Here is a 24,589-nt window from a genome sequence, read left to right as displayed (position 1 = left end):
ATGAAATTAAATATACTGAATTTAAACAATTCTTTTGCGCTTTTGTGTTTTACATTGACTGTACGTTTGGAACAATGCTATCTTAGACAGCAGGGTATGTTGTTGCATTTATTTTTGGTATTTTTTACCAGTGTTTGACTTATTTAAGCTACACACACGATAAAATATAATGTATTCTTCTCTAAAGCAGTCACTGACCATATTTAGTCCGCGCATGGCAGACCTGTACATACCTATATCACTGGGAGTCTGCTAGTTCGTATTGACATTGGAGTTTATCAAATGGTATAAGACTTTTAGAGGCCCAATATTGCCCACCTTGGATATGCACAGGAAGTCCCGTGCCTGGAAACCTTCAAATGTTTGCAAGTCAGCCATTAAGCTGAAATCCCATTGGGGTGTTTCTTGAGACATTTTATTCTCTCACCCCTTTGCTTGCCCACTTCCAGATCTTAAAGATCGTCACTGTTGGTACATGTATAATTTCCGTTCGTCCACGGCTGTATAAGCCTCCCCATGTCCCTGCAAGCACATAACCTTTTTCTATCAGCCTTCAGGGCCGGGTCTTGTTGTTTGGCAAACTCCCAGTCATTTACCACCTGCAACTGTATTTCCCAGTGATGTGTTCCCCATTGTAGAGCCCGCTCATGAGTGGCGAGTGCAGTCTTTGAGGACCCCCCATTCTAGAGCAGTGTTTAACTGAATTTACAGCGCAAAATAATCTGTCTGGGACTTCATAAGAAGTGTTTTGTATATGCATAAGCTCTTTGAGGTCCTCAGTAATGAAAATCCACAGATGTTTCAATCCCTCCTGGGCCCTTCACATGGGGCCTGACCAGCCTTTCGGGGACTCTCATGCCACAAGCAGGGATGCAATCTATTTCTGCCAGTTAATATTAACTCCTGAATACCTTGCAAAAATCTGCTGTATTTCCAGGCCTCTAGGAATGGTTTGCAAGGGGTCAACCAAATATAGAATAATATCCTACGCATATTGGGAGATGACATCCTCCCACCCTGGGTCCCTTCTAACCCACTCCACCAAGGGCTCCATTGCGAGCACCAATAAAAGGGGGAAGAGCGGGCAGCACTGTCTCGGGCCACGACTGAGCCTGAATTCTGGGGTCTTTCTTTGCCATCAAGTGCGACCATTCAACGAATCAAATACCTTTTTGACATCGAGATAAAATCACCATGGGTCCCGTTTCGACTGCTTCTAGGCCATGACCCCATTAAAACTTAGTAGACCTTTACCTGCTCAGCCCCGTGTAGACCTTGGTGGGAGCACCCTCTGCACTTCATTTGCGCGGCGAAGGTCGGAGGCTGATTTCCAGGCGCATTCACACCCTGGGCGAGGACTTCAGCCCCCAGGGTGCATCAGCGGGTGCACAGCTGCCGTGAGTGAGAGTGAGGTGTGGTGACCGCGCATAGAGCGCTGCCTCTACCCCTGCGGCGCGGGACAGCTCCCGGACCAAGGGCCGGCCCGTCTGTGCCCGTCGGGGACTGGACTGGGCCCTCTCTCTGAGATCAGGTTTTTTGATACATCAGTTGGTAAGCCTAATCACTAGCATTAAAGCAAGTATCCAATTTAAGTGGGATTTACGAACCATTGTGTAGAACTGTCGTAATATTCACAAGCTTGTATTGCCTTGGGCGTTGTAAAATCATGAGCAAGCGTAAGGGAACTGCTGCCACCTTGGATGCTTTTATCATTAGAGCTGAGTCCCTACTATCCCACGAGATACAAATAGCAGAAAGGTGCTTATCCCTTGATCCTGCCGCCGTATCCATACACAGACAGCTATGTTCACCCACATCGATTGCCAGCTCGCATACAACTCCGTTGAGACCCAATAATAACGATTTAAATAGCTTAACTAGTTCAGTTATGGATTCTAGGCCACAAATATTAAGATCTACAGTGGGGTGCAAGGAGGAGGAAACACAGGTAAAAAGAGAGCTAACCCTGGTACTAGGAAACCAAAGGCAAAGAGAGCTGGGGGGGGGGGCGGTCCACGTGACAAAATCTAATCAACACATAGACGCCCAAATAGTGACCACGAAATCGGCTAGCACACAGACTGAGGGAGACCATGCTCTGCACTTCCCACAAATGGAAGCAGTTGTTGAGAACATAAAGCGAATTATAAAAATGTCTATAGAATCAGCACATGGGGTTATGCTAACTCAGATTGTTGAACTTATGAACGAGAAATTAAGCTCTTTGAATAAGAAGATAGAGCAGTTGAACACCACTATAGGCCATTTGGAGAGCAGAAGTGGCACAGTCTGTTCAAGTGTTCATGAAGGAGGGTACCAAGTTATAAGACATCAATTACCATCACAAACGGAGGGCCCGGTTCTATTTGACAAAGGCATAATAAATAACATGAGTAATGTGGGCAGGGATATGCCTATGTCAAATTTTCACATTATAGCTAACAACGGGGTGGGCAGCGCACAGGGAGGGTCCCAGGACACAAATGGAAGCCAAGGGAGGTTGATTGATAGTCACTCTGCGCAAACAGCTCCCGATGGACCGGGGATCCACTCTGGTCCGGCAGTAATATATAGTCCTAAATGCACAGACTTCATTCCGCTTCTTGCCCCCACGTGTTAATTTTAGCCGGGGTGCCCGTTTTAAGAAGAGAACAGAAAGAGACCTGGTGTAACCTGCGGAACAAAACAGTCGATTGGTTAGCGAAATTAAAAAAAATTCAACCCACTAAATACTGATGATATTCTCATGGTTCGTAGGGTAGGGTGGGTTGGTGAATCCTCAAAGAACATAAAGGGTGACTGTGTGGTGATTCATTTTAGACGTCCCCAGATGGTTTGGAATCTGTTAAACGCGTGAGGATACATCCCCCCGAAATTCTAGTATCTGCGTTCTTCCCCTTGGATACTTTTACAGTCCATCCCTTGGGAACAGTGCCACTGATGCGGACACTTTAGTTCCATTGTCAAATAGATTTCAGGGTTTAGCTTCATTAGAGTCGTTAGATTGACAACCAAAATCCCTGTTTTGCAGAGTGAATAATGGTCCCGTTATGGCCCAGTTAAACAATCTTATGGCCCAGTCACACTCCTTGCATGTACAGAATGTAGAAGTTCCACAGCGTGCTACAAAGGCTGACGGGATTCACAAACTATTTAAGGAGGTGGGAGTAGGGTTTCCGCCCGGCCTCCAAACCTCTCCTTTAGAGTTCCATCCAGATCAGCCAATGAAAGGCTGACGGGATTCACAAACTATTCAAGGAGGTGGGAGTGGGGTTTCCGCCCGGCCTCCAAACCTCTCCTTTAGAGTTCCATCCAGATCAGCCAATGAAAGGCTGACGGGATTCACAAACTATTCAAGGAGGTGGGAGTGGGGTTTCCGCCCGGCCTCCAAACCTCTGCTTTAGAGCTGCACCCAGATCAGCCAATGAAAGGCTGACGGGATTCACACACTATTCAAGGAGGTGGGAGTGGGGTTTCCGCCCGGCCTCCAAACCTCTGCTTTAGAGCTGCATCCAGATCAGCCAATGAAAGGCTGACGGGATTCAAAAACTATTCAAGGAGGTGGGAGTGGGGTTTCCGCCCGGCCTCCAAACCTCTGCTTTAGAGTTGCACCCAGATCAGCCAATGAAAGGCTGACGGGATTCACACACTATTCAAGGAGGTGGGAGTGGGGTTTCCGCCCGGCCTCCAAACCTCTGCTTTAGAGTTGCACCCAGATCAGCCAATGAAAGGCTGACGGGATTCACACACTATTCAAGGAGGTGGGAGTGGGGTTTCCGCCCGGCCTCCAAACCTCTGCTTTAGAGTTGCATCCAGATCAGCCAATGGGAACTAATATGTCAATTTCTTTGCAAGGAAATATGGTAACGGGACACCATTGACTAAAGACCAAAACAAGCAGACGGAAGTACGGCTTATCTCGTGGAATATAGCAGGGCTAAATAGGAATCTAACAGACATGGTATGGAACGAATACATAGAGCAGAGTGATATTTGTCTCCTGCAGGAGACCTGGTCATTGGAAACTCCCCATAGAGTGGGCTTTAAGACATTCAGTGTGAATGCCAGCCCATCAACAAAAGGCAGGCCATCAGGGGTCCTTGTCATTTGGATAAGGATTACCCTCGAAATTGATATTTGTTCCACTGTAGTACATACCATCACAGGATATGGTTGGCGTAAAAATAGTTACAAAGGATGGTAAATATTTACATCTAATTAACATCTATAATAGACCAAGCCCTGCCTCTAAAGAATCGTTAGTAATAGAACAGCTTGATTCCTTTTTAAGTACACTTGGACCAAAGATGAGGGTAATTGTTGGGGGAGACCTCAACTGTAATTACGAACCGGTGGTGGGTTTTGATAATCTTTTTGAGAGCGAAGATATGGCAAATAATATTCTTGCCATAGAAAGCAATAGGGAAGTGCGGTGCACTTTAGCAGTCGCACAAATTTTAAAGCTCACTACGGGCCATGGCCTAAGAGCATGTAATAGTCGCCTGCCTTCCGATAGACCAAATGCATTTACATTCTGCAGAGGTAGTTCCCGAAGCAATATAGATTACATACTGGTGTCGATAGAGTTTTGGCTATATGCTTTTGATTTAAAAATAGAGCCTAGAACTGAGAGTGACCATCGTCCCCTACAGCTGATGTTAGCGACCCAACCTTTCTCTTCCACTCCTCTGGGTGGGAGTGATAATAGTACTTATGAGGATGACATCATACTGAGTAACAATCGACGAGCTGTAAAGTGGCCTCATATTCTAGGGAACAGCCGGTCTATGACAAGCATTTATAATATTTTTTCAGGCACTATTGCTTCCTTTATGCATTTACCAGCAGACAAAATACCAACGTTAGACTTGCATAATACCCTCGTAGATGCCCTAACTCCGATTGTAAGCAGTATACCCAAGGAGAATAATGCAGGAAACAAAAACCGGATTGAGGCAGCAAACCCATGGTACAACAAAGATTGCCCGGTAGCAAAAGCAGAACTCATCCAGGCAATCAAAGACAGCAACGTAATTGCAATAAGGGGTAAGAGAACAAAACACAAGAGAGCCCTTGCAAATGCTAAAAAAACATGGGAGGACGATACCTGGACTGACTTAATCAGTGCAGCCAAGTCTAAGGACCAGTTAGTTTTTTGGAGCCTGATAGCGAAAGGGAGTAAGGCAGGAAGGGTCACAAAGGACCTCTTTCTGGATGCTAATACCTGGATTGATCATTTTTCTCGCCTTAATTCTGATAGTGAATGTAAGCAAGTCATTATCACTGAAGATTCGGCGATTACCTCCAAGGTAGCTAACTTACAATTTAACCTGAAGGAAACAACATTGGCAATCGAGGCAGTTAAATCGGGAAAAGCTCCCGGACCCGATAAAATTCCAGGAGACTTACTGAAACATGACATTAGTGTTTGGGGACCATACACACATTTTTGTGTAACACAATAGTTTCGGGTACACCAATACCCGAAACATGGAAAGGGGCAGAAATCATTACGATTTTTAAGAAGAGCAACCGATATGATCCAGCTAATTATCGCCCAATTAGTTTGATTGACATTTTACAAATTTTTTTTGCTAGGCACATTTTAAATAGACTAATTGAGTGGATTGAGGAGAACAATGTATTTTCAAAATTTCAGGCAGGATTTAGAATCAAAACCAGTACGATCGACCAGGTTTTTATTCACATGTTTGAGTTGGAAATATATAAACCTAAGGAATGGTCACTTGTACATTGCCTTTGTAGATTTAAAGGCAGCATTTGACCTCGTACCCCGTAACCTACTGTGGGATTCATTGAGACGTCAAGGGGTGCCAAGCGAATTACTTGTACAAATAATCAGGCTCCATGATGATAACTTTGCTAAAGTAAGATGGGGCCCGAGGGGTGAATTTACCAAGGCAATACCGGTGAGAAGGGGTGTGCGCCAGGGGTGCGTAGTGACGCCCACCCTGTTCTCACTGTATGTAAACGACATCCCTGAATATCTGAATGGCTGCCTAAATGATGCTCCAAAGTTGGGGGGTGAAAGGGTAGCGGCGCTTTTATTTGCGGATGATATTTTAATCTCACAAACCCCAAAAGGATTGCAATGTTTAATGGACTCTTTATACATATTGTACCATGAAAAATACTTGAAATTAACTCAGGTAAAACCAAATATATGTCAATAAATCCACACAGATCGTTTAAAAAGAATTTAGCGCTTAATAATCAGAAATTATAGTATGTGCAAAGCTTCAATTATTTAGGTATCACACTAGACACAACATTATCCTGGAAGCCACAACTGGAAAAAAATAAGATAATCTTGCTTCAAAATTAATTTCCTATTCTAAAGAAACACAGAGCCCGCATATCGAAAGCAGTGCCCCCCGCCCTGGAGGTATTTAAACATAAAGCTCAATCGGCGTCTCTGTATGGAGCTGAAATTTGGGGGCCTTACTGCAAAAAGAGCTTTGAAGCGGGAGAGAATACATTTTTTTAGAAAATTATTAAGTCTCTCGACTAGAACACCTCTAATCGAGATAGTTATGGACTTAAACATCAAATACACCGACCATCATGCTTTATTGAGACCTCTCCTATTCTGGGTGAGGCTATGGTCAACCCCAGAGCTATCAAATTATAAGGCAGGCCTAGAGGAGATAATGAAAATTGATCAGAGTAGGGATATTCCATGGCTTAAACACATTGCATCATGAATGATGATGTTGGGCTTATCTTATTTCTGGGATGAACCATCCCAGTTGACACTGGCTTACAAGAAATTGTTAAAGTCTACCTTTTGGGCATACATTAATAACCACGTGCGACATAGCTCTTCTAAGGGGGTGCTAACATCAAGATTACTTTTATTCAAAGATGTAGCTCAGTTTTAACCCTTTCTGGACGAGGTATGTCCCCAATTAGCGAAATCCCTGTTTATGAAATTTAGATATGGGGTGCTCCAAACGAATGCAAACAAATCTAGATGGGGCAACAATCATGATGGTAAAAATAGCGAACTATGTCCAAATGCGACCAAGGAAAACGATTTACATATACTGTTTTCTGTCCCGCATACGATATACCAAGGAAAAAATGGATTAAGCCAGTTTGTATAAATTTGAAAATCAGACGCTGCAGCGAGGCGGAACGGATATTGAAAACCGATACTTCACAGTTGATTGTTTTTAGTGTTAGTAGATACTTATTTAATGTGAACCTTATCAGAGCTAAGGTTGGACTGAATTTATAACAGTCAAGGAACATGTAAAAACGTAGTAATTGCTGTTAGAGAGCTCCGCACTTGCACTTTATGATCTATGGTTGTTACTGGGGAATGTGATTCTGAAATGATATATTCCAAGCAGTTGCATTATTGGAACTGTCATGCAAATAGTATTGGAGCATGTATGGACGAAATTGCAATGTTCTAAAACAATGTTACCGCATTTTGATTGCCTAGCTTTTACTGCCTTTTATTGTATTTATTGTAGTAAATACGTTTTAACGGCGTAGCTGGAATAGATTATATAATTGCCATCTTATTTAAATGCCCCTATTGTGTTGTTTTACATCAAAAGGTTCATTCTAATTTTAAATCAAAAGGAAAGTATTTTTAAATGCATCTTTTATGGTTGAAATCTACCAAAATAAAGCTTTATTGAATTGAATAGTAGATTTTGGTGAGGGGATCTGTGTGGCATAAAGCTGGATTTAACGATTGACCGATACTTTTATCAAGATTTTGGCGTCCATGTTCAGTAGTTAGTTAGGACTATATGAGGCACAGTCCTCTGTAGACCTGCCACTTTTGTGGATAAGGACAGTGTTGGCAGTCCATACGTCTCATGGGATTCTGCAATCTTGCGGTGCATCAGCGTACATCTGGAATAGTGGCCCACTGAGTGTTTTAAAGAATTTGGGCGGGTGCCCATTAGGACCTGGCGGTATACCAGATTTTAAGTACCCTATGGCCTCATCCACTTCCACCCCTTCCGACTTGCGATCCAATTTCTTGCTGTCCTCCCCATCTAGACTAGGGATAGAGATGTCTCTGAAGAAGTCCCATAGTTCCGCTTGTGTGTAGTCCTTTTTGGAGTGATAGAGACACTCGAGATGCGATGCAAAGGTTTGTGCGATATCTGGTGCAGTGTCGATTACCTACCTAATTGAGGTGGCAACTCTGTGGCCCCACCTCTGACTCGATGGAAAATACAATTCCCAGGCCACATATAGTCAAATAAATACAAGTGATACAAGAAGTGAGTTCAAAAGGTAACTAATAAAAACAATTATATTTAATCAAAAGAACAAATACATTAATATTTCACAAAGAATACATCAAATTTATGACATTAGTAAATCTGTATTACATAAAAATATATATTATAATTAAAAAGTAATGAGTGGCAGAAATAAATTCTTCGTGCGTTTCGGCACTGGGAGTGCCTTCGTCAGAAGTTGCCACCAATAAACCTACAATTAAAAAAGCATTTTAGAACTCATTCTTGTCATTATTACATTCAATTTGTTTACATCATGATTATGTAGCTGTATTACAGGCTGCTAGTGACTAATGAAACTTAAAGTTAGAAGTTACAATAAGTAACATATATAAAATTCTTAAACAATAGAAAAGACATCTAAAGAAGATGAAGAGAAGAAAGAAATTAGATAAGTAAAAGCAAAGATGGCTAGAACAGATTCCCATAGATGTTTCTATATATGTGTTTATATATCTCTCTATAAGTCACCAATGTGTTAGTCCAAAAGATTTCTTTAAGGTGTAAACCTTTAAGAATTTCTATTGCTTACTTGTCTTAAAAGTGTGTGACGTGTTAGACTTTACATCATGTAAAGTGCCCAGGATATATGGGAAAATTCTCACTCTAAAAAATGAAAATATAACAATATTTAAAAAAAGTAAGTTCTTAGTTGTTAAATTATGATACACTTTTTTAGTGAATATTCAAATTCAATGAAGATAACCTACTTTTAGTTGAGAAACGTTGATGCTGATAAAGGATCCGAAGGAAGAAACTTCTCATTTGGATATTGTTTATTTAGTTGAAATCTAAAATATGAAAAACTCATGTATATAAGGGCAATAAAAAGGAAAGATAAAAAGGTCATTTTATAGTTTTGGAGAACTCTGTTTAAATAACTGAACTCAAAAATTAGATTCCATATTCTATATTATGGTCAGTGCGTACCTTTAAAATTGTTAGCTTGCTGCGATGTATAAATCACGGGTTCATACTGGCATAGCTATCGTATAGTTGACCTAAAAACGCGACATAAATCCGTTTAAATAAGAACATCTAATGGGTTCTTAAGGTCACGTGTTCAACTTATAATAAGCATATGGTGGTACATTTGCGTGAGCATGGAGTCTGTTATTAATGTCGATGTTACAAGGAGAAAAAAGGGGGTGACATTGGACCGTCTAGGGTTTTACTACAGTTCAAAATTATGACAGTCAAATAAATGTAGTTGCTAAAAATATCTTGGATATTCTAAGTCAGTCTGTTAACAACTATAAATCTATGATCTTATTGGTTTATCCTATTTAAATGTTTGTATCTCATATCATGATTAAATCTGACCCAAATCTGCAACTTCGAGTAACTAATAAAACTCGAGTTGAATGTGAGTTCCTGGTGCAGAATGTTGACGACTTTATTATTAATTGATTTACTTATGGCTTTCATCTTTCTTCTACTGGGCTGAACGATTAATTTAATAGATAATAAAAACGTTGTAACTAGCTTACCCTCTAGTAAGGGGTGAGCAAAGATATATCGTTATTTAAATACAGCATCGCTGTTGTTGTGGTCTTCGTATTGTTTGTTTTAACAGAAAATAGATCTAATACGAAAACACAAACGAAGAGCCATCAATTTGCACATTCGTGTAACGGTCGGGAACTTTCTTGGAATTAAATCTTGGCAATGCGTACCTTTTACATTTTGTTGGTTTCTGCGGTATAAATCCCGGGTTCGCACTGGCGTGGATATCGCTCAGTTGACCCGGAAGCGCTGTGTGATCCCGTATAATTGGGAAAATCTAATTGGTTCTTTAGATCACGTGTTCAACGTGAAATACACGTATGGCGGTACGTTTGCGTAAGCATGGAGTCCGATGTATTGTTTTCAATGTTAGAAGAAAAAAGATGGGGGAAAGAGAGAAGAAACTAGACCGTCAATTGTTTTACTACAGATCGGAATTATCGTGAAGTACATATTAGTGTGTGGTCTTTATTTATATTTCATCACTATCTTTAAAAATTCTAATTCTAAAAACCAATAAATCAAAATAACATTTTGATCTTAAATAGTCTTAAACAGTGTTATTTTTTATAAAAAATTTCCTATTTTGGTCCATTAATTTCGTCGTGTTTATACGAACTATTAGACAACAGAATCTGTATTCATGTTAGATTCATGTCAGATCTTAGGATCAACTTTTAACAAAAGATAGAATATATAAGCTTGTGTTATTATAATAATCGTGTTTTCCTGAGTTTCTATTAATGTTGTCAAACTTTAAATAGGAGTTGCAGAAGTAGGCTTCAACCTTTCAGCTGGGAATGAAAAGTTTGGGCAATTGCTATTTAAATAATCTCATTCTCCCAGGGTAAATCATTATTCAAACCGCATTTGGATGTATTTAATGAGATCCAATAAACTTCTCTTTTTTGGCGGATCTGCAATCCACCTTTTTCATCCGGTGTTTTAATTTTTTCTAATATTCGCCACCGTATGTCATCTGGTTTGTGGTTGAACCCTGTATAATGTTTTACTAGAGGTGCTGTCATTTCAACTGTTCTTATAGCTGAGCGGTGCTCTGTTAATCTAGTTTGAATTGCTCTGGATGTCTCGCCTATGTGACCTAAGTTACATGGGCAAAGAAGGAGATAGATGACATTCTGGGTTTTGCAATTCCATAGTGCTTGTGCTTTTATCGTAAATTAATTAAAAGTCATATTTTGTCCTTGTAGTATGTTACATGATTTACACGAGGAGCATCTTATTGTTCCTTTGATGGGTGTATTACCATCAATAGTTTTTTGTACAAAAGGAGGTCTAGCCGTTTTAGAGATGAATCTAGAATGCACTATCGTGTCCTTAATATTTTTATTACGACGATGTGCAAAAAGTGGTTTAGCTATCTTCTTTGTGTGATCAGAGTTATTTAGACTTTTTATTTTTTTCCTATAATTCATTTAGTTCGGTTTTCATGGAGGCTGCTAATTCTTTTGCAGTTTCTATTATTAAAATCATTAAATCTCTGGAGCATCTGTTTGCTATCATGCTCCACCTTTCCAAAAACAATTTATAATGGACAAAAAGTCCTGGGATATTCCAAACTCGCAACCCTTGAGGAATTATTCCAGCTTTTAAATACTCTAACATAAATTCCATTCTTTTAAGTTTTTTCTTCAAAAAAAGTAACTTATTCATATCCTCATTTTCCTGGATACTGGATTTTGTACTGCTACTAAAAGAATTACTTGTCCCTACCAAGACGGTGAATTCTTCATCTGAGAAAGCAAAAGTTTTGAGTTGACCCATTTTCTATAGTGTCAAATAGAATCCATACTTAGGAGCAGAAATGAACAAAGATGAGAAGGGGAAAATAAAGGCCAAATTGATTAGAATGAAAAAAGGAAAGAGAGAGAAGCTGCCTTATTTTCTTTGCTTGCAATATGTTACACGCAGACTAACTGTAACTACAGCATACAATTAAATGCAAATCAATTATCTAAAGCGACCAATTACAGTCCTGCTGACTCTCCTTTCTGCTCGCCTGCCAGGTCAGAAGTTTGTTCACTTTGTTGCCTAGCTCATATAGTTTGTATTGCTTTGCTTGATAAATTGCCCTAGCCTAGTCAACTAGTATCTGTTGGTATTGTTCCCTAGCTAGCTGTATACGATGTTCAAAGTCCACTGTTGGGTTTTGTACGTATTCGTCCTCCCACCAAGTCAGTTGCCCTTCTAACTCCCATGTGGTGCAGAGTTTGTCCTGTCTCTAACCAGCAATTCTGGATATAAGTTGCACCCTAATAGCCTCTTTATAAGCCTCCCAGACCGTCCCCTCCGATGGCACCAAGCCCATATACTCGGCCCAGTAGGCCTATGTCTCCTCTTTCAAGTACCTTGTTGTCCCAGTCCTTGATATCTCAAGGATCTAACCTACACTCACACCTGAATAGTGTTGTTGTGGTATGTCCTCTAGTGCATAGTGTGGCGTGGTAGGTATCGTGTATCACAGTGCTGGTCTCGCTGGGCCATTGAGAACAAGTAGTAGTTGGGCCTCGGCAATGCCTGCATTCAGTTGAACACATAAGTATGGTCTCTCTCCTGGGTGAGCCCCTTTCCACAAGTCCCACAACCCCAGTGCAGTCACAAAGCCCCACACCCTACAATCCACGCATTGCAGCCCTCTGGGTCCGTTCAAGCCCGTGCCACTGTCAGAGGAGCTGGCTCCAGCAGCGCGCCTGGAACTCGATGTGCCCTCTCCAGCACAAAGAGCTGTAGAAGCTGGCCCAGGGCCACCAACTTCTTGAAGTCCCTCCACAAAGTGCTCTGGGTCCCGTCCTGCTTTCCCAGGGAGGCCCATGAGGTGTATGTTGTTGCGCCTGGACCCACCCTCTGCATCTTTGACCCTGGTCTGCAGGCGGCGGGTAGTCTCTGGAAAAGCACAAGCTTCTGTTTTCAGATGTTCGATGACCTCGAGTGTTCCTTTAATGTGTGCCCTGTGGTGACTCTCTTGCGGACGTTTTCTGCCCGCATAAGATTTATATCCAGGGCCATCAGTTCGTTCAAGGATGGGTCTGGGATAGGGAGGCACTCCGCTCATCTCTTGCCACACCTGCGGCCCCCTCTCGGCTTCTCTGGCTCACAATGCTTCTCTCTCTGTTGCCTCTGCCACACCTCTCACCGCGCTGGAGCCGACATCTTGTCACAGAAGAGCCTCTGCACCACTACTTGTCATCCCTTTGGGTTGGCTTGGGCCCACCAGATCTGGCCACCCCTTTCTCCCCTCTGCCTCCCACCTCATAGGAGCATCAGGGATCCTCGGGTTCCTCAGAGGGGCAAGATCTTAACTATTATAGTCTGTCATCGGTGGGAGCTGCAGCTCAGAGGGCCATTGTTTCTTGAATATCATTTCGCGCCCCCTTTTGTGTATCATTATTTCATGAAAAAGGGAAATTGCTTGACTGTTTATCATTCTGTCTGCAAGCAATGGTGTAAAAACCTATGAAGAGGACTACATGTTTAAAGGTTTATCTGGGCTCCACTTAACCACTAACTTTTCCTTTTCTTTAATGTCCGCCCAGGAAAAGAGTAATGCAGCTAAATGTATACATATGGCCTTAGGAGTTCAGATATAATCTCTCTCTAGTGGAATCTGGGTTCAGGCAACAGAGGCAAAACAATGGAAGCACAATTTCCACTACTCTCCTGCCACCAGTCCCAGGATGCTTGTTTCCGGTCCAGGGAGGACCTGGGCTGGCAGTTCGGGCTGGACTGTTCCAGTGAGGAGCAGGGTCAAGATTGATTTGCATATGGCTCGGTCCAAACTGGGGTGGCATGGTGAGGAAAAGAATGAAGGATTAAACCCAGGTCTATTGACTGGGGGTGAATGGTTGAAAAGTTTCATGTTGCGTGAGCTCACAACCGATTGAGCTTGCCCTCAAAAGTTTGTCTTGAGCAACTCCAGTATTTATGATCTTCACAAAAGAGCTGGGACAACCAAACAGCTAAGCTCATAAAGTGCATTATATTATATTACACTATTTTATTGTTGAATATTTAGCAATACATATTATTGAGACATAAACTCGACATTTCATAACCTCTTAATTTGACACTTGTTCATGGATTCATCTGCTGCCAATCCATTTTTGATCCTAAAGTAGTGAAAACAGAGCTACCAGTCTCAAGCAAGGAACTCTACGACCTGAGGGGATGCAGAGGCTGACCTCTTGACGTTCACATGGAAGATGAAGGCTTTTGGTGTAACAATGTTACCCCTGAAGTAAGAGGGGGCACTGCCTCATAAGAAAGATGTTGACTGAGTAGATCATCATATGGAAACTCCAGGAACGGAGGTAGCCAAAACAACGGAGAGCTTTTGGGGTGGTCGCTGTGACAGTTCAAACGGGGGTTGTGGATCTGCTCTTTTGCCTGTCACACTGAATCTTGAAAATCCTTTAATATTTGCAGATTGGGTTGAAAAGTGGGCCTTTGATTCTGGTGCTCCATTCAGTCCTTAGCGATAATGGTACATCTGAGAAGGTGTATGGACTCCTTCAGATATTGATAAGCCACCCATGTGTTTAGCAGTTTTACATGTATTACTGGAGAAGCCCTTGTGTTTCTTGTTTCCTTGAACTAGGTTTTCGGAGGCTGTGGCAGGAACAAGTCAGCCCTTTTCTGACTAGCTTTGCTACTTCCTGCTCTACTCAGAAGTTTTCGTCAGAAGAAATATCATGGCATTGTCTCTCTCTGGCCCTAGCCCTGAAAAAATCTATACAGCGACCCGTGGCAGTTTGAGGGATCTCTGGGTTGTAATTTGCTAAAACCTATTGCTCAGCTGCGACTCCTCCAGGCCTGGTCCATACGAGAAACATAGAAGTGTTTTTTATGGACAAGGTGGAAATGGGCTGATTGCTTTGGGATGTCCTCTGATTGCCAAAGCACGTTAGACCCCATAGCGCCTATGACATTCTGCATACATTATTAAAGAAGGCAGTTAACTGTCGCCTTTTAGACCCATGCACCAGAATTGAAATTTTATGTCAGCAGTGGAGAGAGTGGGATTGATTGATTAATTGATAATAGGGCATCTGTTCTCCAAGGGATTATCAAACTCTTTAATCTCTGGAACACTGACTTCACATTAACCTAATATGATCGATTAGCCTGTGCGCAGCCTGGAGTTGGAGAAGGCGCAACACGTGACCTTAAAGAATTTCAAGAGTATATTAAGACCTGCCTGAGCCGAAGGGCTCATCACCAACCTGTATAAACTCCTGAATCTGAGAGGACACCAGAAGTGGGGATTTAAAAAACAGGATACAGTAGTGGGGGAGGGGTGAGAGAGAGAAGTGACCAGGAATAGCAGAGGCTGCGGAATGATATGCACCGGGTTCATTACAATGTCATGTGTCGGGAGCACAGATATAAAATGATGTACAACTGGTACCTTACTCCCCAGCTCCTAAAACAGATCTACCTGGACGTAAGAGATTATTGTTGGAGGTGTGGGGAATCAGAGCTCAATGCCTTGCATGTGTGGCGGTCTTGTACCAAACCAAGGCACTTTTGGAAAGAATAAGTGCTAGCGTGAATCCTTTTCTCTTTTCACATGCTGTGCATCATTCTGCCATTTAGTGGTTGGGTCCAGAATTGTCTTTTTTTTTTTTTCTTGTTTTGGTCACGGTCTACCGCCATTTGGAGCCAGGTACGTCCCCTGTGTGACGTCACAGTATCCTGGAGGTCGACGTCCATGGTGGCCATCTTCAGATTCTGTTTTCTTCCATTGGGTCTGGAAGCAAGACGGGAAGCTCCAAAGAAAGTTTTTGTTTTTCCCCAAAAAACTTCAAAAGAAGATTATCATCGAAGGATCAGCGAAGATAAATCGAACAACCGGCGCTGTAGCCGGAGGCAGGAGCAGAGCGTCCGCTGGAACACCAGAGGACCTCTCCAGTCCACAAATGGCGAGGTAGGGCTCATGGAGAATACCCCCATCAAATTCTGCCCCAACTGCCACCACAAATACGCACAACGCAACCCACACAACATGTGCAACCTTTGTCTGCCCGAAGATCATCAAGACAAGGAATGTGAGGCCTGCGCAACGCTCCTGCCAAAGACGCTCATGACGCACCGAAACCAAAGACAGCCCACTACACCACAATGTCTCAGTCAACGAAAAAACCTTCCATGAGGGACATAGGTTTCTCTAGCGACGAAGAAGACCAGGGAGCTCCAGTAGAGTCGACACACGAAATACTAGAAAAGGACTCCGAAAAGATCCACTCTGACAAGGAGGCGAGGGAGTCGAATAAGAGAACGGAGAAGGTAAGACCTAAAGATCCGTCGGAACGGAAGGGCCACAAACATAAGACGCCCAAGGCAGCCCCGAAGCCGAGCAAGAAGGCGATCGAGGGTCAGCCGCGATCAAAAGAACCCCATGGAACCCATCTGAAGGTTACCAAAAAGGGGAAATCGCAGAAGGCACCGAAGCCAAGGATCGACATGGAACACGCAAAAAAGGGCACAACATCGCCAAAGACTAACGTCGATGCCGAAAAGAAAGTCCCTGGCCTCTGACGCCGAGAGGGCCCTCCAGGGGGAAAGGAAAAGAAGACTAGAGGAGGAAATGGCTACGCTCTTACAAAAGAAAAAGGAATTTGACGCCTCAATAAAGGATTTTCGAATCCCTAAGACACCGGCTGCGCAACCAGAAAATCCCGAAGACGCCGAGGGGGAGGAAGAAGGTATCTTGGAGTCCCCACCAACACCGGAACCTTGAGGCGAAGACCCCGAGGAATATGGCGACATACCGGAGGAAGAGGAAAACTCAGAAACCTTTGAGGACACATGGAACGATCTCGACAGAGACTCTAGCGGAAGAGATCTGTAGCTACCCTTCGAAAGCATCACCCCCAGATGAAATTGCTTTCGATAATAACATGGTAAAGAGGGCAGCAAATCAATTTGGTATTCCCTTAGAGGAAGAAAAGGGGGGCACATGTTTCCTACTGGAAACCCTGGCACCTGCAACAAAGGGGACACATCTACCCATGTTGCCAAGTATCCTGGATCAGGGCAAAGAAGCCTTTAAAGAACCAGCTTCAAACAAAGGGGTAACTCCTAGAGTGAATAAAAAATATAAACCCTCGTCAAAAGAGCCAAAATACATACAGGGAAGTACTATACCTAACTCCATCACTGTAACTACAACCAGGAGGAGAGCAAATACTGTCTCCAACACTAGCCCTCCACCAGAGAAAGAAAGTAAAAGGATAGATATGGTGGGGAGAAGGATGGAAAAAGAAGCTGCAACACCGTGGCGCATTGCCAACTCAAATGCCCTGTTAAACAGATATGGCCACCAACAGTGGGATGAAATTGAAGAGTTGCTGAACACCCCGAGGAGTACAAGAAAAGGGCAAAATGTATTGTTCATGAAGGGAAAAATGTGGCGAACACCTGCCTAAAGTCAGCCCTAGATGCAGCAGATACTGCAAGCAGGCAGGTGTGCACAGGAACCTTCCTCAGAAGGCATGTCTGACTCAATTTCTGGATTTAAACAAGAAGTTCAGACATCAATCATCAACAGACCATTCAATGGGGAAGCTCTTTTTGGCAAGGGAGTGGATGAGTCCCTTCAGCAAATTAAAAAGGACAAAGAAACAGCAAGGGCAATGGGGGCCCTAAAGCACAGAGGTTCTTTTAAAAGAGGAGGCTTCTCTAACAAAGACCACAGGTAGAGGCAGCTTTGTTAATGGACATCAGATGCCACACCAATCTCAGGAACCGAACCCAAACCAACCGTCTAGCTGCCAGGGCTGGCAACAACACCAGAAGCAGCCCTTTCGAGGAAGAGGCAATGGCAGAGGAAGAGGCCAATCCTCTAGAGGAAGAGGAAACGGCTCTAACTGACTTAATCACGGGAAAAGACCCACACAAAACACCAGTGGGGGGAAGAATATCCTTTTTCCACAAACAATGGAAAAGGATCACAAAAGACAATTTGATATTAAATTTGGTACAATACGGATATTGCATAGAGCTCACAAAGATACCACCTGCAAATCCACCAAAAACAAGGAAATTGAGGAGATCAGAACAAACCCTGCTAAACGCAGAGATCAAGAAACTAAGCCTAAAACAGGCAATAGAAAAGGTACCAAGACAAGAATGGCACAAAGGAAACTACTCACCATACTTCCTAGTACCCAGACAGGACCAAACCCTGAGGCCAATCATGGATTTAAGATTCATAAACAAGTTCATACTCAACGCCTCAAAATGTGTACCCTTCAAGAAATAATACCACAGATTCAACAAGCATTTACAATGCAATGGTCTCGGCAATATTATAGGTAGAGCTATTGGTATTGCTCATTATTTTTTTATCATTTTTGTATCCCTAAATAAATGGCATTGTCATTTCTATTGGCATTAGCTTTTTTTTTTGAATATGTGTTACCTATTGCATTAGCAGAAAAAGAGTGAGGTAGTGAAATAGAGAGTGAGGTAGATAGAGAGTGAGGTAGTGAAAGAGTGAGTTAGTGAGTGAGGTATTTTCTGACGTAGTGAGATAGAAACAGTGAGTGATGTGAGATAGCGAAAGATTGAGGTAGTGAAAGAGAGTGAGGTAGTGCGGGATGTTGTGAGGTATTAATATAGAAACAGAGAGTGATGTAGTGAAGTAGTGAGCTAGAGTGAGGTAGTGAAAGAGTGAGTGTAAGTGACTTAGTGTATTTGAGAGAGAGAGTGAGGTAGTGAGATAGAGATGAGGAGTGCGGGGCCGAGTCAGGCAGCTCAAGATGGAGGCTGAACATAACATCCTGCGCTGGGCTCAAATGGTAGGGAGCAGGAAACAGAGCTAGAAAACACGCTGCGCGCGCACACTGCAACTTCACCAAAATCCAGAGCGGAGATGGAGCACAGGGTGAGCGTGGGTTCCAGCTCATGCACTAGAAAGTGCCGTGTGTGCTGCTGCTGCTCACAATACAGGAAGGAATTGTGAAGGGCAAATCAAGAACCGAGCTTACCGCTCATGCTGCGGAGTGCATCCTGCTATAATGTTTGTACAATTTACAACGACACTGCGTGCATGTGCTCGAAAATCCTACATACAATACAGCGGGTTTTACCCAAAAAGCTAGGGACTGTCCGAAGGGTGTCCAACAGTCTTACAGAGCACCTACGTTCCAAGGTGAGAGCGCAAACAGAGACAAACAGTGAACAGCGGTGGTAAGGGGTAGCGGGGAATCAATACAGAAAGGGGCAGCTGGGTGGAGAGAAGATATAAATGCAAGAAGAAGCAGGTGCAGAACGGGATTATCAGAAACAGTTGTAAGGTGGAGCAACGCTGTGAGGAGATTGTAAAGGTCAGAGGCGGGGTGGAATATGTTTTGAACAAAGGTGTGGAGGTTAAAGAGGCAAAATGCACAAAGAAAAGGGCGGCAGAGTAGGAACACGTGTGTATCGGACGGAGACTTCAAGAGTTTACTTGGGCATACGGCTTAGTGACTTCCCCTCCCTACTACTGTTCACCTTCAGGCTCTTGCCGGCCCCCGCCATCCGCCCCTGCATCTCGACTCCTCTGATACGGGAACTGGAGTCTTTCACGAGATCTGCCTGTCAGCAGCACAGTAAAACAGAGCACTGCCAACAGATCGCCTCCCTGTACCGGAACTACTGCTGTTGCCATATTGGTATTCTTTCTGTTACTGTTGGTGCTCTTGAAGCTACCGGAAGTGCGAAAACTAAGACGCATCAATACAACTTCTCCCTTTGAGACTTTCGCCCACCTACCTTGAAACGGGCTTCACTGTGACTGCCGCATATGGTCGCGATGGACGGGGCACCAGGACTGGCACAACCTTTGCCTTAGCAACGACCCACATATTGCTCGCGCCCCCTACCTCGCACGCAGGTTTTAGCATCGTTATTTCCTCACATACCCTGACAGTCATTTAACAACAAGCACACCACTGCCTTTCTCCGAGGCGAAGCAGAAATGCCTCGGAGAAACGCAGCGGCGGTTTCAGATTCGGGGGCGTGGCTAAAAAGTGGAAAGAACAGCAAGGAACACGCCCCCGAATCTGAAAAAGACGGAGCCTATTTGGAGGGACGGCTCTCTCCTCCAATGGCTGGCCTCCGTTTAGGAAGCCAGCCAATGGAAGAGAAGCAAAAAGAGGCGGGCTAAATAGCCACTCTAGGAAACATTAAATCTCCGACTTCCGGTTCTGCCTTCGGCAGACCGGATAGTCCTCGACCTAAAAAGGGGATTATCTAGGAACAATAGATCTCAAAGACGCCTACTTGCATATCCCAATGAACAAAAGACACAAAAAATGTACCTAAGATTCCTACACAACGGAACACACTACCAATTCAAGGTACTCCTGTTCGGCAAAAAATCTGCTCCACGGGTGTTCACAAAGTGTCTAGACGCAGTGGCTTCACACCTGAGAATAGAGAAAGTCCATGGTTACCCCTACCGAGACAATTGCCTAATAAGGGGACGCACAAAACAAACATGCCAGAATCATGTTAAAAAAACAATTCAAACGCTGCAAGGCCTGGATTTCTCAATAAACCCCCAAAAATAGTCTACAACACCATAAAGAGAAAAAACCTTCCTGGGAGCAAGACTGAACACGGCAAATACCAAGGCTTATCCCACACAGGCCAGGGTACAAGCTATCCATCACGAAACCGCACTCTACCAGAAGGGACAGTCTCTTGACAGTGAGGAAAGTAATGAAACTAATGGCCATGATGGCACCATGTATCCCACTCATCCCTCGCCTACACTTGCGCCCATTCCAAGAATGGCTCACCAACAGCTAGACACTAGTCGCAGGAAGTTGAGAGGACCTAGTAGTTGTTACACAAAGGGTGCAAGCAGAGATACAATGGTGGGCATCCAACAAAATAGCACAGGGGAGACCTTTCAGGGACCCAACTCCATCTGTGACAGTCACCACGGATGCATCCCTCAACGGTTGGGGGTCGCATCTCAACCAACTGAAAGTTCATAGTCAATGGAGCGAACAGGACTCCACGAAGCACATCAATTTTTTGGAAATGGAAACAGTTTTTCTGGCACTCTAGGCATTCCAGAAACATATTCCGGGGAAAACCACATTAACACAAACAGACAATACAACTACAATGTTCTACCTGAACAAACAGGGTGGAACAAAGTCCTTTCCCCTTAGCAAACTTGCACAGGAAATCTGGCATTGGGCAATACCCCAAAAAATCTGTCTACAGACAGTTCATCTACCAGGAGTAGACCACATCACAGCACACCAACTGAGTAGACAAAACAACTGCTCCCACGAATGGGAGTTGAAACACTCAACAGTTCAGTATCTATTCAACATCTGGGGAACACCAGTGTTGGACCCGTTTGCTACAATGCAGATCAAGAAATGCCAATACTTTGCCTCGATTTCCACACCACCTGTCAAAGGGAAATGCGCTTTCACTGAATTGGTCTGACATTTGTTTACGCTTTTCCACCAATACCTTTGATGCAAAAAGTGCTTCAAAAAGCAAAGGAACCAGGAACAAACATGATTCTCATTGCTCCTCATTGGAGAAGGCAAACATGGTACTCAACTCTCCTAGAACTATCCAAAGGAGAAATGGTCCGGATCAAAGCAGAAAAAGACCTGTTGACAATGCAACAGGGACAGATTTTTCACCCAGAACCAGCAACGCTACAACTAGCAGCCTGGCGCCTGAATACATCGAATTTGTGCATCTCAATCTACCGCTAAGAACAATGGAAATTCTAAAAGCAGCAAGAAAGCTGTCAACAAGAAAATGCTATACAGCAAAATGGAGGCGATATACAGCAACACTAATTCAATCAATACACAAGAAACAGTTATTACATATCTTACTTACCTATTGGAAAACAACATCAATTTTTCAAGCCTTACAGTGCACCTTGCTGCCATAGTGGCATACACAAGAGGAAAATCATGCAAAAGCTTTTTTACAAGACCGGTCATTAAAAGGTTCTTAGAAGGAGCGAAAAGAATAGCTCCTCAAAGAGTTGCTCTTGTACCAACATGGAGCTTAAATACGGCACTTGCTCAACTGATGACAAAACCCTTTGAACCCAAGCATACAGCGGACCGCAACCATATTACTCTAAAGACAGTCTTTCTCATTGCTATAACATCACTACGAAGAGTAAGTGAACTGCAAGCTTTAACGATACAGGAAACCTACTTACAAATCCACAAGGATAAAGTAATCCTAAAAACGAACCCACAGTTTTGGGCAAAAGTAGTATATAAGTATCACTTAAATCAAAACATTCTCCTGCCAAGTTTCTGACAGAACCCAAAAACTAAAGCAGAGAGAAGCCTCCATACCCTGGATGTAAGGCAAGCATTGCTATATTATTTGCAGAAAACAGAACAAAGCAGGAAAACTAAGCAATTATTTGTTGCTTACGCACATACTAACACAGGATCAGCTATTGCAAGATGGATAGTACAAGCTATCCTTTTATGTTATGCCAATGCCAAAAATAAAAAAAAACAAAGCAACCAACAGCTCACTCCACTAGAAAGAAAGGAGCAATGCTGGTATTTATGGCCAATGTACCCATTGATTCCATTTGCTCAACAGCAACATGGCCATCACCACACACCTTTACGAAGCATTATTGTGTGGACATACAAATGAATAAGGAAGCTCAAATTGGACAAAGGGTGCTTCAACACCTGTTTGCGAAGTCTTCCTTTCACCACAGCCTCCCAGGCACAGGAGAAACCGCTACTTAATCTGATGCCCAGCATGTGAATCCAGAAAAGGATTCACACTGCAAAAAGAAATGGTTACTTACCAGTAGGAGTAGTTTTGCAGCTTGAAGAATTTTCTGGATTCACATGCGGCCCACCCGGCATTCCCTATAACGAAAACAAACAGGTGGGAAAGCAAAGAACTACATCAGTGTTTTCAAAACCATTTCCAGGATTACAAAACATAAGGAAAACAGAAGAAAGAATCCGAAGATGGCCACCACACACGTCGACCTCCAGAATACCGCCTGACGTCACACACGGGACATACCTGGCACCAAATGGTGGTAGACCACGACCAAGACAAGAAAAAAAAGGACAATTCTGGACCCAACCACTAGATGGCGGAAAGCTGCAAAACTACTCCAACTGGTAAGTAACCATTTCGTTAGTCTAGTGATTGGGTAACCTATTCAAGAGTTGCACAAAGTTCTACTATTGGGCCTTAAAGACCCTGAGACAGTACGTCTCTATGAACGGACTAGGGGTTGGTTAATCAGATGCCTATGGCTGCTCAGCATTTGATAACCAGGGATTGGAAAAAACAGGAGACGCTTACGTTCAATCTGTGGTAAACTAATTTATGGACTTTGATCGTCATGGAAAAATTGATGTGCGACTTTACTAACCAGCAGAAATAAAATCAACAAATATGGCAGCCAGTAATCAATCTTTAGTGGAATACGGGGCGGCCTAACATGTCCGAACAGACTGCAAGCATTGGACTTCAGGCATTGACACCTGGGATAACTGTTGATGTTGTGAAATGGGTGTTGGATCATAGCGTTCCTTGCATGTAGGTATGAAAACCGGACCTGAGGGTTGATGAAGAGTGGAATACTAGCAGAAAAGCTGGTTGGGATCATACATAGCAACTTTGGATTGTATATGAAGTATGTTACCTTGCAATAAAAATTGCTTCATGTTATAACGTCCTTGTATCACACCAGCAATGCTCGCTTTTAGCTTTAATGTGTGGGACACTTGAATTAATGTTCTTAGGGGAGTCCTTAAATACTAAGTTATCTCAGTAGAGGAGAAAGGAGACCTATGCTGTACTTCTTTATTCTTAAATGGTAAGAGTACTACACCTTGAAGTTTGCACATCCGTTACAAACATGTCTGACTGAAAAGATGAATTGACAAATGGAATATGTGTCCGCACATAAACCTTTTCTAGCACTGCTCAAATAGTTTTCCTTAAAAGTTGCATTGTACAGTAAAAGCCATTAAAGTGTACAGAATGACTACTCTTGCCTGATGTTTGGTACTTCCCAGTTATGCCATCCGTATGACCTACAGTTCTATTTAGAAGCTTCTTGTGTCTTTTTCCTGTTGACAAACTTTGTCACTCTGTAAAACCATTAAAACCCTTTAAAAATCACCTGTTTAAAGGTCCACTGTATGCAGGGTACCGTGTTGGGTGCTAAGGCATGTCCGAAACACCAAGTTTCTAGTAACATTGCATTTCAGTTAACCCTGAGAAATGTTTATTTTCCAGAAATATAAAGGAAAACCCCAGACGTGCCCTGATTATCTATAACTCCTATAATATACGAGTAGACCTGTGCCAATAAATAACATTTTCTGCCATCTTTGCTTTAGGAAACAAGATAGTTTTGCCCTATAATGGCTAAATGTTTCGGTAATTCCCCACCCACAATCTACGGTCTTTAAGTATGTCATGGCAATCTCATGTTCAGGGTGTTTTCGATGCTGGTAGTTGGGACAGATGAGATTTTGTCGGTAAACCTAGCATTCTAAAAGCTACTACTGTGGAAGCATTGTTTCTATCTTGCTGTCAGCTCTTTACATGTTGCGGTTAGCACTGGAATGGAAAGAGCCTTCATCTGGGCCTGCATCTAGAGGCAGTCTGGGCAAGCAAGCGTTTTTAGGGTTTGTGACAAACTAGCATCTCTTCTCCCATTGTTGGCCAAAGCTGTTCTAGATGATAATTTCTGTCTGGGAAAGGGCATGCGATATAGGTAGCTTTAGGCATTT

General features: G+C 43.0%; 1 protein-coding gene across 2 annotated transcripts in view; it reads left to right on the top strand.

Moving 5' to 3' along the window:
- The window catches only part of NUP188 (nucleoporin 188), a 1,223,536-nt gene that overhangs the window by 113,674 nt on the left and 1,085,273 nt on the right, over window positions 1–24,589 (top strand). The gene's annotated exons all lie outside the window — the stretch shown is intronic.

Source organism: Triturus cristatus, chromosome 1_2 (assembly GCF_964204655.1).
Source record: "Triturus cristatus chromosome 1_2, aTriCri1.1, whole genome shotgun sequence".
NCBI classification, from domain to species: domain Eukaryota; kingdom Metazoa; phylum Chordata; class Amphibia; order Caudata; family Salamandridae; genus Triturus; species Triturus cristatus.
The sequence above is the reverse complement of the archived record's forward strand: the minus strand, read 5'-3'. Positions and strand labels throughout refer to the sequence as shown.